Source organism: Panulirus ornatus, chromosome 28, assembly GCF_036320965.1.
Source record: "Panulirus ornatus isolate Po-2019 chromosome 28, ASM3632096v1, whole genome shotgun sequence".
In the NCBI taxonomy this organism is placed as follows: Eukaryota; Metazoa; Arthropoda; class Malacostraca; order Decapoda; family Palinuridae; genus Panulirus; species Panulirus ornatus.
Genome location: NC_092251.1, coordinates 14,757,877 through 14,774,190, shown reverse-complemented (window position 1 = coordinate 14,774,190; position 16,314 = coordinate 14,757,877). Strand labels below are relative to the sequence as shown.

The 16,314-nt window shown below is 42.8% G+C and overlaps 1 pseudogene; it reads right to left on the bottom strand.

Moving 5' to 3' along the window:
- The window catches only part of LOC139757743 (protein O-mannosyl-transferase TMTC1-like), a 390,520-nt pseudogene that overhangs the window by 201,663 nt on the left and 172,543 nt on the right, over window positions 1-16,314 (bottom strand).

Sequence of the window (16,314 nt, the reverse complement as noted above, 5' to 3'; positions counted from 1 at the left end):
CAAATCATCAAGGCACACTAACCGGGTGACAACAATGCGATCAATAAAAGACATATTCCATGAACCGTTGAAAGGTGGCTGGGCTATTGGTCAGTCCTATGGGACAGCTTACATACTGGTAGGGCCCAAAGGATGTCACAAAAGCAGTGTTAGCACGATCTTCGGTCTGAACCCTAATATGGTGGTGCCCGACAGCCAAATCAAAGAAGGAAAAGTACCTTGCCTCAGCCAAGGCATCCAACCCGTCTTGGATCCCGGGCACTATTAAGGCATCCTTCAAAATGACCTTACCTAACTCCCTGTAATCAACGCACAGCCTCCGTGAGCCATCTTTTCCCCTGTAATCAACTCACAGCCTCCGTGGGCCATGTTTTCCCCTCACCAGCACAAATGGAGCTGCATGTGGACTCACAGTCTCCTCAATCACTCCTTGTTCCAATAGCCCTTTGATATGAACCTTCACCTCCGTCATACATTTAGGATGAATATGTCGGTAAGGCAGCAGCATGAGCACATTACCCGTCAAGTGTACCTCGGGCTCCACACCAGTAGTACACCTCGACTCCTGCTCATCCTCCGCAAACACACTTTTATGGTACCGGTGCAACAGTTTATCCAGTTGGTCCTCGGCCACATGGACTCCCAACATGCACTCTGGCCGCCAACTGGCCACAGAGCTTCGCCAACTGTGCACCAACTATGCCAGCACAGTAATAGTAATACCCACCAGTACTGACAACCGAATCCCGGCTGCCCACTTCATAAACCATCCACAATCCCCAATCACCTTCTCCTCCACTGCCAAGTCCACCTGCGCATATCTCAAACAAGGGATTCCCAGTTTGTTTGCATCCATAATCTGAAGGTCCAGCTTCCTCACTACCACTCGTTTGGGTAAAAGATGTCGGGTATACCACTCCTCCGTCACCAAGCTAACCTCTGTTCGTGAATCAGCCACTACTTCCCCTTGAGCACCATTTACAGCCACCACAAACTTGTTTTTTTCCAAACAATTAAACCTTATCGTTCCTCTCATCGTCTATTTCCTCAGCACCCAACCTCACACTCCTCACACTTCGAATCGACGTTGGGCCTGGCGTAGACCTTGAGGTCCGACCCTTCTTCCTCAAGGCTGCCCATTTTCCGACTTCTGCAGAGCCACACCTTAACCAAACCTGCCACAATGAAAGTCTAAATGACCTTGCTGACCACACAGAGAACATGGGGCCGAACTGGAGGAACCTCCTCACAACCCATTCTGGCCGCTTCCATCCTCTCAGTTCAACTCTTTCTTTGCGAATCTGTTCTACCTCATCCACTTTGTCTGCTGCCCGCCTGACCAATAATTGCCACTGCACCTCTGGATGCTCCGTCTGTCTCTCAGATTCCTACAGAACCACCTCCTGTCCTCCTCCCTTTTGCACCTCACTAACTGCATTTTCGTCTCGATCTCCAACAGTGAATTAGCGAACTCCCACACACCTTCATGTGGCCGTTGAACACGGCCGTGTAATTTGTCTTCAAGTCTACACAACTTAGGTTCCTGCTGAAGGCAACCTCCAAACACTCAGATAAAGCGGGTTACTGAGTCCACTTGGCTGTTCTGTACTCAAGTAAGTGCGGACCATTCCAAAAATCCCCTCAGATATGTCAAAGCCTCACGCCCGTGCAACCTCACTTGTCTCATGTTCTCCTCAGCATCTCTCGATTGAGATATTCTTTATAGTAGTGTTATTGCTGAAGGTTACATTAATATTAGAGGTTTGAAGCAAGCTGGGAAGTATTGTAAAGTTATCACTAAATGGGAGAACTAAAACATTCTTGGGTTTAACTCTATAAAATGATTTCTTTGCCAACTTAAGGGATCTATCAGTGAAATGTCTAGGATACTTTAACTTGGATCCAATAAAACATATCTTCTCAAACTCATCATCAATGAATTCCGGACTGCAAGTACGTAATGCCTAAGGGAACATCAACTGGAATGATAATTAATCTCTCTCATATAGAGCTGAGTAATAATGAATATATGAACAAAAATTGGAGGGTTTTCTGTATATGCTAAACTTAATCGTTTCTACCACTATTAATCATGCAATCTAGAAATGGTAGTATACAATTATTTTCCACCTCTACAGTAAAGCTGATGGAAGGTACTACATTGTTAAGTAAAGGGAAAAATGTTTGTGATTTTTCGTTTGTTTACATGAGTTTACATGAAAAAAGACAGACAACAAGAGTCCTGATTGGCCCACGACTGGGTTGTCTGGTTAAGAAAAAAATATCTAACAAGAAAAGGCAATTCCGCGTTGCATCTTTTTAAACTATCACCGACTCCCCGCTGCTGCACATTAGCCTTCTAGTGTCCCCGTTAACACTGTCGTTTATACAGTATATTTCTGGCGTTTTTCTCAGAGTTTACCTGAATTTATGAAATATTTGTCTAATCGACTTTGGAAGGTATTTATAATCTTAGTATTCACTACGTCTGACGGTAACTTATTCCAGTGTTCAACGCACCTATGGGAAAAGAGGCTTCTTCCCACGTCCATACTACATCTTTGGGTTTTATTCCATTTGTCCTGGTAACCGTATTTTCTTGTATTTTGAAAAGATATTCATAATTTGATTTACGAACATGTTCAGAATTTTGAACACTTTGATTAAGTCGCCGCGAAGTCTGCTTTTTTTTTTTTTTTTTCTAAGGGAGAAGAGATCCAATCATTTTAGCCCCCCTTCGTATGTCAGAATTCTAAGGGATGGAATCAATTTTGTCGCGATTCTTTGTACTTGTTCTAATTTTTCCTCGTCTGTTTCATAATCTGGGGACCAAAACTGGGCTGAATATTCAAGTTGTGGTCTTACTAGAGAAATATAAAGAGTGAGAATTGTTTCTGGTGTCTTGTAATCATGTCCCTGGCTATGAAACCTAACATTTGGTTGACTTATTTACTTGTTGCTTGACACTGTTTAGTGTACTTCAGATTGTTGCTAATGACAACTCCAAGGTCCTCTTCTTCATTTACTTTAGTTAGAGAGTCCCCGAATAGTCGTAACGTATATTCTTGTCTCCAAATTGCATAACTTTGCACTTGTCTACATTAGACTTCATTTGCCATCTGTCTGACCACTCTGCTAAGGAGTTAAGATTTCTTTTGAATCATCTCGCAGTCCCGCCTGTTTACAGCTTTGCCTCCTAGTTTAGTGTCGTCAGCAAATCAGATCTTAGATATGAGACCGAGTTCTAGGTCATCAATGTATATCATGAAAAGAATTGGGCCTAGGACCGACCCCTGTTGCACACCACTCGTTACGTCTAACCAGTCTGAGGCTTCGCCTGTCTCTTCTTCATTGATTCCGTGTGTTTTGAGTTTATGTAAAAGTCTCTTGTGAGGTTCTCTATCGAAAGCCTTTTGGAAATCTGAATATACGACATCAGACGGTAATTTTTCGTCTCAGTTCTGATAGATAACATTGAAAAATTCTAGCAAAGTCAAGCAGGATCTTCTGGTGCGGAAACTGTGTTGGTTGTCCGATATGATTTTGTGTTCTGCAAACGTGACAGTTTTATTTCGTATTATTTTTTCCATCATTTCACCTAACACTGACGTAAGGCTAATTGGGCAGTAGTTCAAGGTACACTATTTGTCTCTTTTTTTTATATATATAGGAGTAACATTTGGTGTCTACTGAGCTCTTTTCAAAATTTTTGGGCTAAGTTATATGAGCCGTTGGATTTGTTAGGATTTAATTGGTGCAGGTATTTAAGTACTTCAAAACTCTTTATTTCTCTAACCTTCAACTCTTCTTTATCAGATCCTTGACACATCCTCATTGGTTGCGGTATTCGAGATGTTTCTTCAATTGTGAATACGGAGTTAAAAGAATAATTTAGTATGGTAACCATTTCCTTGTCGTCAATAGTTAGTGTGTCATGTTCGTTTCGTAATGGTCCAATTCCTTCTTTTACCGTCTCCCTTTGTCTTATATATTTGAAGAATTCCTTTGGGTTATTCTTAATTTCAAGGAAATTCTTTTTTCTTCCTCGCGTTTACTCTGTCTTATGACCTTCTTACACTCTTTTAGGATTTTATTAATTCCCGGCGATTTTCATCGGTTCCTATTGATTTTAATTTCTTATATGTTTTCTTCTTTTGACAAATATCATCTACATACCTAAACCAAACTGCCTTAGAGGGTAAGATATCCCTTAGTAATTTTGTTTTGAAAATTCCAAAATATGAACAGCTGGGTTGACTGTGGACCGACTGCCGCAACCAGGATTCGAACCTATGCGCTCGACCTCTAATTATCGTCCTATCAGCTTGACATCCGTATGGGAGGAACTCAACCATTCCCTTTGGTGAATGTTGAAATCCCCGTGAATGGGTCATGGTCAGGAATGCAGTTAAAAAAATTGTGTTCAATTTTTTTTTTGTTGCCTATTAGTTCTTGCGGTCGACGTCACCGAGATCATAAAGTTTTCAGATTTGTTCTGATCGTTGATCTTATCTGAGGGTCTGCAGAACGTTTTTGTGTCAAACTCACTCGCGCTACGTGTCGTCAGTAACACATATATTTCTGTGTGACTCTGCTGCCAGAAATGAGGGAAGGCTCAGGTAACAGAGTAATGGCCCCTTCCATGACACATGCAAATTTAAGGCAGACTCCTCTGAATACACTTTACTGTGTGACTCTGCCACCAGTGAGAGGGAGGGCTCAGGTGCTAGTGTATTGGCCTCTCACATTATCCCAACTAACTCAAGGATCATCCCGTCCCCTACCCTTGGGTCGACCCATGAGATGGTGGGTTGTTGACAACAGCCGCCCAGGTTGGTACTATCATCCTGACTGAGGAACGTTCAAGTGGTGGCCGGAACCATCTCACACTCTCCATGTCAGGATTGCTGCTCTTACTTTCTGTCTCATCAAAATAAGACTACCGGGCTAGTCCTACCATCTTCTTCCTACAAGCACCATACACCTAATCAAACCTTGTTATTATCATTATTTTTTTCACGTAAGTAATCTTGCCTGTTCCTGTCCACTCAAGCATTTATAAGTATCACCATGACAGAGTCCGTCAGACCCATGGCCCCTCGTCCCCGGCATCATGGGGTACTAAGAATCTCCGGGTTTCTGCCTGACTCTCCTGCCAATGAGAGGGAGGGATCTGGCAGTAGTAGTACCGGCCCCTTCCTCGACCATTCCCTCTCCGTCAGACCTTCCTCTTTTTCTCTTCACTGTACCAACATTTGTGGTCTCTCTAGTAACATCTCAGTTGACCACTATCTGTCTCGTAACGTCTCCTAGTATCTTACTTCTCTCTGAGACACAGTTCTCCAATAATATTCTCATTAGTCCTTTTTCCATATCTAACTATAACACTCACTCACGATTCCGGTTCAAATGTGTTGTTTGTGCTTCTTCCAAACATCAACACATCTGTTGCACACCTCAAGGACCTTGAGCCCCCAAACTTTGATGTTATGTGCCTCAAGGTCTGTCTCCCTACTGCCACACTTTTCCTATTTCGACTATTGGTCTCCTAATTCTCTAAGTTGTATATCCTTCTTCAACTATGACTCTGACATCCTCTCACCCACAGGTCGAGATGCTCTACTTCGGGGATTTCAACATTCACCCGAGGGAATGGTTGAGTTCCTCCCATATGGATGTCAAGCTGATAGGACGATAATTAGAGGCAATGGATCTGTTCGCTCTCTAAAGGACGGGAACAACATTTGCTGTCCTCCATTGCTTAGGAACTACGTCAGATTCCAGAGACTGTTTAAACACGTTTAGATGCGGAACACTCACCTCCTGCGTACATTCTTTCAAGACCCTCGCATGGATACCATCTGGCCCAGGACTCTGGTTTACTTTTGATTGTTCTATTTGTTTCATAATATCAAATCTGTTTATCTTTATATCCCATAACTTCCTGCATTTGGCGGGTCAATGACGTGTCCCATCCGTCTACGTCGTATTGGCTGGCCGTCAAAGAGCTGCATGGCGGTGGTCATGTTTGTCTGGATGTTGATGACAGATGCTGGCTCTCTAATGTGAATGTCTTCTAATATCTGTCGTCTCCTCTGATCACTGCAACTGGTAATGATTTTGGTGTTATTCACTATAATCTCCCTCGTTTGTCTTGTTCCATGCTTTTGTTCATGATGTTTGATTCCACCTTCTTGTAAGTAGAGCGAGAGATGGTGACTCATGGTCATACGTCCAATTTAGTTTATGTGGTGAGGTTGACAGTCCCCAATATTACATCGGTCCTCATATACCACATCTGTAAGATTCAAACTTCCAGAGCGACCTGTCTTATTCTTGTTCATGACGAGCGAACATGTATTTCGATTGTTGTAATGTATCATCAGACTGATATCTTTGTCTTCATCAATTGCTTTGAAGTTTCTGGCCACAATAAGATTATAGCAAGACCTTCTCGTCCTTGCGATATGTTGTCGTAAATGTCTTCCTGTAGTAAACTTTGATGCTGTCACGTTAAGGTCGTCTGTTTGCCACGAGATATTGCTCAAGCATGCTGCTCATAATGGCATCAAATTCAGTGTCTGAATATCCTTTGTTAATCAACATTTGCCAGACACGTCGAAGTTCTTGGTGTAGAAGTTGTCAGGTTGAACGCACCTTGATCGCTTTCCTCACGTATGCTCGAATAACATTACTCTTGTAATTTTGAGCACATTTACTTATTCCATTCATCCATTACCTTGGTTGGTGGGATTTCTGTAAAATTACAGAACAATCTTGGACTGTCTCCATGAATTCCACTGACTCAATATCTCTCGTATTATCTTGCCCACAAAGATTTCTCCCTCAGACTATCTAATCTGGGAGAGGTGTCTGTATGGTGCTCCTAATATTAACTTTTCATTGTTTTCATTGTTTTCAGTACAAATAGATTCTGTATTTTTTCTTACTTTAATGTCACTTGTGTTACAGCGCTTAATATCATCCCTAATATAAAGTGCTACCTCACCTCCTCTTCTCTCCTTCCCATTAGTCGTATAGAGTTTGTATCCATTATTAGAAAACTCTGACAACAGATCTGTTTCTTCATCGATGTTTTAGTTAAACATACAATATCTTTCGCTAACTATCGCCCTCAAATGACCCATCTTCTTTCTTAAACTCTTACAATGTGTATAATATACGTGAAGTTCTTTATAATTACTTATATTACCTCCCTTTCTTTTCTTGTATTTCTTGACGCTTTCTTTAATAGGCTTTTCTCGGCATTTATGTCCCTGACCCCTGACCCTGGCCCTCGTTCCTTGACCCAAACCATCCGAACGTACAAAACACAACCCTGAAACCTCCCTCACCAAACAACTAGCAACTGAACAACTCCCGTCCTAGACCAATGCACGTCCCTCCGTAGCGTACATAGAAGCCCTGCTATAGAAGAAGTTCCATTGGTCCATGAAGGGGACGCCCCTCCCCCTGCAGTATGACGCCGACCTCGAGTTGTCACCATTTGCCCAAGACAGCCACTCCCCACCGGCCCGACCCCGACCACCTTCGTGGGCAGGATACCACATACGACAAGGTTCCATCCTTCTGACCTAACTTCATCTATGGCCTCCATATACTTGGCTAACGTCTCCTCACTCCTACACTTGGTGACATCATTGCTCTCTGCACTCAGGTACATTATGGGTTTGACCTCATCTCCAGGTGAGATGTCGTCCAGCCTATCCACTACATCACCTATCCCCGCCCCCAAGGTAAGACACCCTCATCCTGGTTTTTTCTATACTAATTAGAAAACAACTGATCTCAATACCTAACTTGGCTGTCCCCAACCACCAGAGTCTTACCTTCGGGCAGGAATCCAGCGTCTGTCCCTCCTTCTTCCTCTTCTTCTACCACCACCTCATCTTCCCTTGGTTCTTGTGCTGGCGGGGAGAAGCAATACTTACACTGCAGCTGTGTTGATGGTTGGGTGGTTTACTTATGCCTCATACGGGACCTCCTACTGAGTGGCCACCACTGTCCAACCCGAGCCATTGTTCTAAGCCGATCCACTGTTGGTTGTGTGCTCCACTGAACTACGTGTTGTGCTACGTACGACACCCGAGTTCTCAACTCAGAGCCAAGATTACGATTTTCCTCGCTCAGGTATTCCAAATATGTCGAAGACTTTTGAAAAGTTCACCTTACCGAGTGCAGGAACTGTGCGTGGAGGTCATTGAAAACATCATTTTGGGGCAAAGGAAATTCTAGATCATGGTTCGTCCGATGTGTTAAGTGTATAAGTGATACCCATAGCATAAGAAAGACATCTTCATTTTCTTGTCTTAATGCAATACATTTCCAAAGTTGTATACCAATTTTTTTTATATATACGTTATCCTCAGAAGCCCAGATCCTGGGCTTTCAGTCGTCACGATCCCTTGCCTCAGACAGGTATATCTTGGGACATCTATGGCTCGAAGTGTGAAGCTGACAAGACCATTTCTTACATGATTGAGCTGTACTGCCTACCATCCCTGTGACACATATTGTTTACAATGTCTAGCTCTTAAGATACACCATCCACACCATCTGTGTGATATTCAGTAGATAGTGCATCTATTGCCCTCAGGATACAGGCACCAGACCACTTCCATTTTCCTCTTAAACTTGATCGTTTAGGGTCAACACGCAGGAACGCCCAGGAGCGTCTGGATAAACAAGTGTGAGCTGCTGGAGCGGCTTGGCAGAGGTGAGATCTCTTAACTGCCGCTGGTGCTGGGTGGGTGAGGAGGAGGAGAGGGGTAAGGCAAGAGGGGAATGAGCGAAAGATGTGGAGGAGCGGAGGACGTCTGTGTGGGAGAGGAAAGAAGGAAGGCTTCACGTGGGCGTGTCGGGAGTGAGGTTGGTCCATAGGAATAAGTCAGGTCCACAGGAGCGAGACAGATGGGGAGACATTGTTGTGAAGGGCGGGTTATGAAATGAAGTAGATGGTATGTGAGGGGAGGTAGATGGTGTGTGAGGGGAGGTAGATGGTATGTGAGGGGAGGTAGATGGTATGTGAGGGGAGGTCGATGGTGTGTGAGGGGAGGTAGATGATGTGTGAGGGGAGGTAATATATGATGTGAGGGAAGGAGTAATGTTTTGTGCGGGTAAGTTAGAAAACCTGAAGGTTTGATATTATCATATGTATAAATGAACAGTAGTGATGTGTATACGTTTACACGGGTAGCTTAGGGATTGTGTGATTCATACTAGTCTTCGTTGGTGCCAGGCGTCTCCTTATATATTCCTCGCAAAATCACAGTCAACTCGCTTGGCCCAGAAAGTTGATGTTATCCTTACCTCTGGAGGAGCAAAAATACGAAGGTTTGGTTCCTCATTGTTAGATGTGAGGAAAATCTCGTATGTCTGGTGATCAAGTAGGAGGATCATTATGATGAGGAAGACTGTATCAACTGTCCTAGTTTTACAAACTTCTTGATCTTCAGCAGCCCGGCTTTGGTAGCTTGTATACAGTGTATGATACTGTGTTCCAGTGCTCGTAGCAAGATCAATAATCCGACATTACATGATAAAGCTGATCAATTACGAGTGACCGAAGCCAATGATGAGTTTAACCTTAAGTTCTGGTTTCAACTTCTAATAATCGGTTTCAACTTCTAATATTCAGTTCATGTTTGAAAATCAGATATCAAACATACCTTCACATTAGAAAAAAAAAAGAATGAAATCATTCTTCGTAACGATTTCCTTCACAAAAATGCTTAAAAGCTAAAAGAAAATATTCCTAGACACTCTCTCCTTCCTGAAAGATAATCTTGTAATGTTTCCTCGTAAAGTGAGTGAGACGCTGGTAGGCCTCGTACAGGCTCTGTGCTACACACACACATAGTGGAAGGTCTACAGTTATCACATCATCGTTGACACATGACTCAGGTGTTACATGACTCAGCTGTTACATGACTCAGGTGTTACAGATCTTGACGATGATGCCCTCAATAACCCTGGCAGGTGAGAGGCCTCCAGCCCAACCAACTAACCAACCAGCTGATCGTCTGGTCTTTCGCGATACATCTCTTCCTTCAGAATAATGAAGGCAAAACTCCAGCTTCCACATATATGGCTTGCTGCACGACGCAGAGCTCTGGGGAAGATCATATAATGATGTTCATTTGTCCCTGTTAGAACAGATGACGGACACCTCGAGATGGAGGAGAGGAACACGAAGGTTTGTATGACGCATGCGTGAAGCAAGGAGGGGTAGAGATGAGAGCTTCCCTCTAGTTTGTCACCCAGAGAGAGAGAGAGAGAGAGAGAGAGAGAGAGAGAGAGAGAGAGAGAGAGAGAGAGAGAGAGAGAGAGAGAGAGAGAGAGAGAGAGAGAGAGAGAGAGAGAGAGAGAGAGAGAGAGAGAGAGAGAGAGAGAGAGAGAGAGAGAGAGAGAGAGAGAGAGAGAGAGAGAGTCACGAGGTGTGGACACAATAAACATACTGCGATGTCTTACCTCGTCAACCGTGAGGGAGCGAAAGACGCCGGGTTGTCTTGGTCGCTGAAGACCGGCGTCGACCCTCGCAGCATCCAGATGCGGACGACGCAGATGGCCGCGCCCTTCGTGGCCGTACCAGAAGAGAGGCAGAAGTGACGTGTTATAACTCTACATGTGAGTAATGGTAGATGGTTCCTAATATACATGATGTATGAGTCATGCAGTTGGTTGACGCCATCATGCATGTTGGTGACAGTAGCCGAGGTGGAGAGAGAGAGGGAGACATTAATGTTCGCGAGAGAAATTAAATGTAATTGAAAAAAGCCAGTCTGTCGTACCTCCCTCCAGAACTTGAGATAAGTCGTGAAAAGTTCAGGAAGAACTTAATATTACTTTTGGTAGTGTTATTAGAACTTTTGAGTTCCGTAAGATGATAAGGCAAGGGAACGAACTGTATGTCTGTAAACCCTGTATGTCTGTAAACCTTTTATGGCTGTAATCCCTGTATGTTTGTATACCCTATATGTCTGTATACCCTGTATATCTGTAAACCCTGTATGTCTGTAGATCCTGTATGTCTGTAAACACAATGTCTATAAACCTTTTATGTCGGTAAACCTTGTATATCTGTAAACCCTTTATGTCTAACCCTGTATGTCTGTAAACCCTATATATCTGTAAACCCTGCATGTCTATAAACCTTTTATGTCGGTAAACCCTGTATGTCGGTAAACCCTTTATGTCTAACACTGCATGTCTGTAAACCTTTTATGTCTGTATACCCTATATGTCTGTAAACCTTGTATGTATGTAAACCTTGTATGTATGTAAACCTTGTATGTATGTAAACCTTGTATGTATGCAAACCTTGTATGTCTGTAAACCTTGTATGTCTGTAAACCTTGTATGTCTGTAAACCCTGTATGTCTGTAAACCCTGTATGTCTGTAAACCTTGTATGTATGTAAACCTTGTATGTATGTAAACCTTGTATGTATGCAAACCTTGTATGTCTGTATACCCTATATGTCTGTAAACCTTGTATGTATGTAAACCCTGTATGTCTGTAAACCCTGTATGTCTGTAAACCCTGTATGTCTGTAAACCTTGTATGTATGTAAACCTTGTATGTATGTAAACCTTGTATGTATGCAAACCTTGTATGTCTGTATACCCTATATGTCTGTAAACCTTGTATGTATGTAAACCCTGTATGTCTGTAAACCTTGTATGTATGTAAACCTTGTATGTATGTAAACCTTGTATGTCTGTAAACCTTGTATGTATGCAAACCTTGTATGTCTGTAAACCCTGTATGTCTGTAAATCCTGTATGTCTGTAAACCCTGTATGTCTGTAAACCCTGTATGTCTGTAAACCCTGTATGTCTGTAAACCCTGTATGTCTGTATGATATCTAATCTTGTTATGAGTGCATTTCTTTGTGGGGGGCACGTTGTAGCCAAGCCTCTAGAAGTGGTCCTGTGTCTGAGGGCAGAGGATCGTAATCCAGCGTCCCTTGTTGATGAGAGAAGACAGACGAAGCCTCCGGGATTTTCTCTTCCCATCGTTCACTGTGTGTGAGAGCAGAGAGTTGAGGTTCAAGAGAAGCAGAACAACTTTCATTGGTCAGGACATCCAGCCAGCGAACGCAGTGTCTCCCTTCGAACACTCACTATCATTATCACCACCGGAGAGAGGCGCCACCTCACATGTTTGATAAACGTAAGTTTTCCTACAACAGCTGATGATTGTAGATTGTTCTGTTATCTTAACTACATGAGAAATCTTCCCGGTATAGTATATCGTTGCTTGGGTAATCCTGTTAATCATATGGTCAAAACCTATCAAGATTTCTCTGCAAAGATTATCTTTATATGTATGTTCCACGATATGTACACGTAATATCTTAATAATCAATTCCCCCCCTTACACCACACCACTGCTCTCCCACGAAAGGTCATTGCTTCCTAACAACACTGTTATTCCCCACAATATTCCTTCACCAAAACACTCTACTGCTCCCCCACATCACTCTGCTACTCCCCACAACACCCCATTACTTCTCATAAGACTACATTTCTTTCCCACAACACTCCGTTGCTCCCTATAATACCCCATTACTCCTAACAACACTCCACTCCTCCGTCAAAACACTCTACTTCTCCCCACAATACTCCTCTACTCCTGACAGCACACCATCACTTCCTCACATCATTCCACTGTTCCCATACGGCAGTTCAGTGATTCCCTCATAACAGTGCTCCTCCCTCAGAAACCTCACTGCTACCCTATAACACTCCACACCTCTCCAACTCCAACGACTCCGCAACACACCCTTGCTCCACACCATTCTATTGCTTCCCTTAAACATTGCACTGCTTCCCTCAACACTCCACTGCTCTATTCACAACAATCCACTGCTTCCCACAACATCCCAATCAACATTCAACTGATCCTATGCAAAACTCCCTCGCTCCTTCAGAAACCCTACTGCTCCTCCACAACACACCAAAATTTTTCCCACACTCTGTAGGACACTGAACAGTGTCAAGCAGCAAGGTTTCAAAGCCAGGAACATATATCATAAGACACCCCCAAAATTCTCACACTTTATAATTTCTCTAGTATGACCACACCTTGAACATATAGCTCAGTATTGATCCCTAAACTATAAAGAAGACGATGAAAAATTAGAGCAAGTACAAAGATGCGCGACAAGATTGATCCCATCCCTTAGAAATCTGGCGCACGAAGAGAGGCTAAAACGTCTGGTTCTCTTCTCCCTCAAAAAACGTAGACTTCGCGGCGACTTAACGCAAGTGTTCAAAATTCTGAAAAAGCTCGATAACGTAAATCACGAACATTTTTCGAAATACAAGAAAATGCGGTTACCAGGACAAATGGAAGAAAACTCAAAAGCTAAAAGATGTAGTACGGGCGTGGGAAGAAGTTTCTTTTCCTATAGTTGTGTTAAGCACTAGCATAAGTTACCGATAGATAGAGTGAATGCTAAACCATTAAAACCTTCAAAAGTCGTTTAGACAAATATTCTATACATTTAGTTATACTCTGAGAAAAACGCCAGAAATAAAGTGCATAAACGACAGCGGTAACGGGGCCACTAAAGGGCTAATGTGCAGCAGCGGGGAGTCGGGGAAAGTTTAAAAACTTACATTTTTTTTGTTGTAAAGTTAAACTTTTTTTTTCCAAATTCTTTTTTTCCAGACAACTAAATCTTGGGCCAATCAGGCCTGTTGTCTGTCTTTCTCATGTAAACTCATGTAAGCACAACACGCGACTGCTCTTTCACCACACCCCACCGCGCCCGTAGCCTCCCACAATACTCTGCAGATTCTCAGCAAAACTCACTGATCCTTGACATCTTGCTGCTCTATGAAACATTCCACCTCTCCTCCACAACACTCTATTGTTCCCTTACAGTATTCCACTGCTGCCTACAACACCCCACTTCTCCCCGCAACACTCCACTGCTTTCCTAATCTTCGACAACACTCCACTGCTTCTCCACACAGCTCCTTTTCTCTTCCACAGAACTCCACTGCTTCCTCTGCAACGCACCAATGTTTTCTCACAACACTCAACTGCTCTCTCACAACACCCCGTTACTCCAGTGCCCTCTCATAATACGATACTAATCCTTATCTAATTTCACTGCTCTCTGACAACAATTCACTGCTCTTTAGAACACTCTACCTCTCTCCCAAAACAACACAACAATTCACTGCTCTTTAGAACACTCTACCTCTCTCCCAAAACAACCCATTGTCTCCCACAACATTTCATTGCCATCTACAACACCCTGTTACTCCTCACAACACTCCACTGCTTTCCTAGAACACACCACTATCCCTCAACAACACTCCACTGCTCCCACTTGGCAATATACTATTCCAAGAGCACTCCACCTCTCCACACAAACACTCCACTGTCACCCTACTGAACCTCCACTCCTCCACATTATTATTCATAACTCTCTACTGCTCTCCTACAACACACTGCTCACCCTCCGCAACACTATCCTCTGTCGACGTTACTACGTCACCCACGTGTAACGTTTCTGTAGTGGCCTCTCTCTCTCTCTCTCTCTCTCTCTCTCTCTCTCTCTCTCTCTCTCTCTCTCTCTCTCTCTCTCTCTCTCTCTCTCTCTCTGTCTCAAGTAACTATCACACGCCTACTTACAGTGTTGGAATCTCACTCCCATGTGGACATCTTGGCCGGTGTCGACACTTAACCTAACCTGACCTAACCTAACCTAACTTGACTTAACCTGACCTAATATGACTAGAATTACGACTGAGGTCAAAGGTCAGAGGCAGACACCTCAGAGCTTAACATCAGTTAGCCAGTCGACCGTGGCTCTCCACCTGTGAACCATGATGGTTCGCCGTCTTTGGTTTTCCATATATAAACGGTGATGGTCCGTCGTCTCTGGTTTCCATATATATAAACGATGATGGTCCGTCGTCTCTGGTCTTCCACTTATGAACGGTGATGGTCCGCTGTCTCTGGTCTTCCATATATAAACAGTGATGGTCCGTCGTCTCTGGTCTTCCATATATAAACGGTGATGGTCCGTCGTCTCTGGTCTTCCACCTCTGAGCAGTCCTTCGTAAATTGCCTAGTGGCCGCCATCATCATGGACTTGGGTGGGGGACACACAGTTCACATTTGTACATTTTAGTCAGGCAATTTTTTTTTTTTCGTTGATTTACGACAAAGTTCAGAGTTGTGGAACAATGGAACATTGTTCGAAACAGATTGACGCAACACTCCAACAGTACGAGGGAGACAAAGTTCAAAATAGTCGGGCGAATGACAATCCTAATGATGATGTCACGCAATACAGGCGTCAATATGGCAAATATTTCAACAATGAATACCATTAGTATGACAATTATAGAATATGGAATCTCATAGTGAAACATGAATTTGGATATTTGTGTCTCGTACATCCTCGACCCATTGACGGTACCTACAGTTGCCATATACCACAAGATGGTTGTTATCGCAAGGTATGTACACTATGTAATGACAGGTATGTACACCTGTACGTGGAATGGGTACAGCATATGTATGTTGTGTTAGAGGTTACCCATTATTACCTTACAATATTTCCTACACTGTACTTTCATACTGTAGCTACAATAATGCATAATGATGATAACATATGAATCTAGATTATGTATCAATTCATAACATCTATAACCACAATGACCCAATTGTATGTATGGAATGTAATTGATTGATCATGTATGGCAACTGTTGATGTATTGTGTTTGATTGTTTTTGATGATGTTTTATGTCTATGTATTTTGTGGATCTGTTGTTTGATTTATATACATGATAAAGTAGTTTATGGGAATGACAGACTACAGTGATACAGTAGTTTAGTACAAGACTCTGTGGTAGAGGTAATGATAACCAATAGTTTACTATTCCTCTTCTCTGTCTATCAATTACTTACCCAACCTCGACAACATACTGTTCTAAACACTTTTAGTTTCCAGGGGTAGAGAAATTGCTTATTTATAATGATCAATTTTTGTTATATCGTCCTAATTCTTCTTTCATTGCTATACAAAGAAATACAATTTTTTTATCATTATTTGGAAATTATATATATATTAGCAGCGCCACTATGAGTTTCTTTCCTACAATTAAATTTCCCATTATGTATTGTATGAACAGGCCATCGTCCATGTCTCCTGGAATTTAAGGCTGTCCATATAAAGAGGGCCAAGCTTTCCCCTCTGACATCTTCTCTTTCCCTCCTTGTTATCACGTATTCCTCTGGACAGAACAAGTGAGACTTTATCTCTG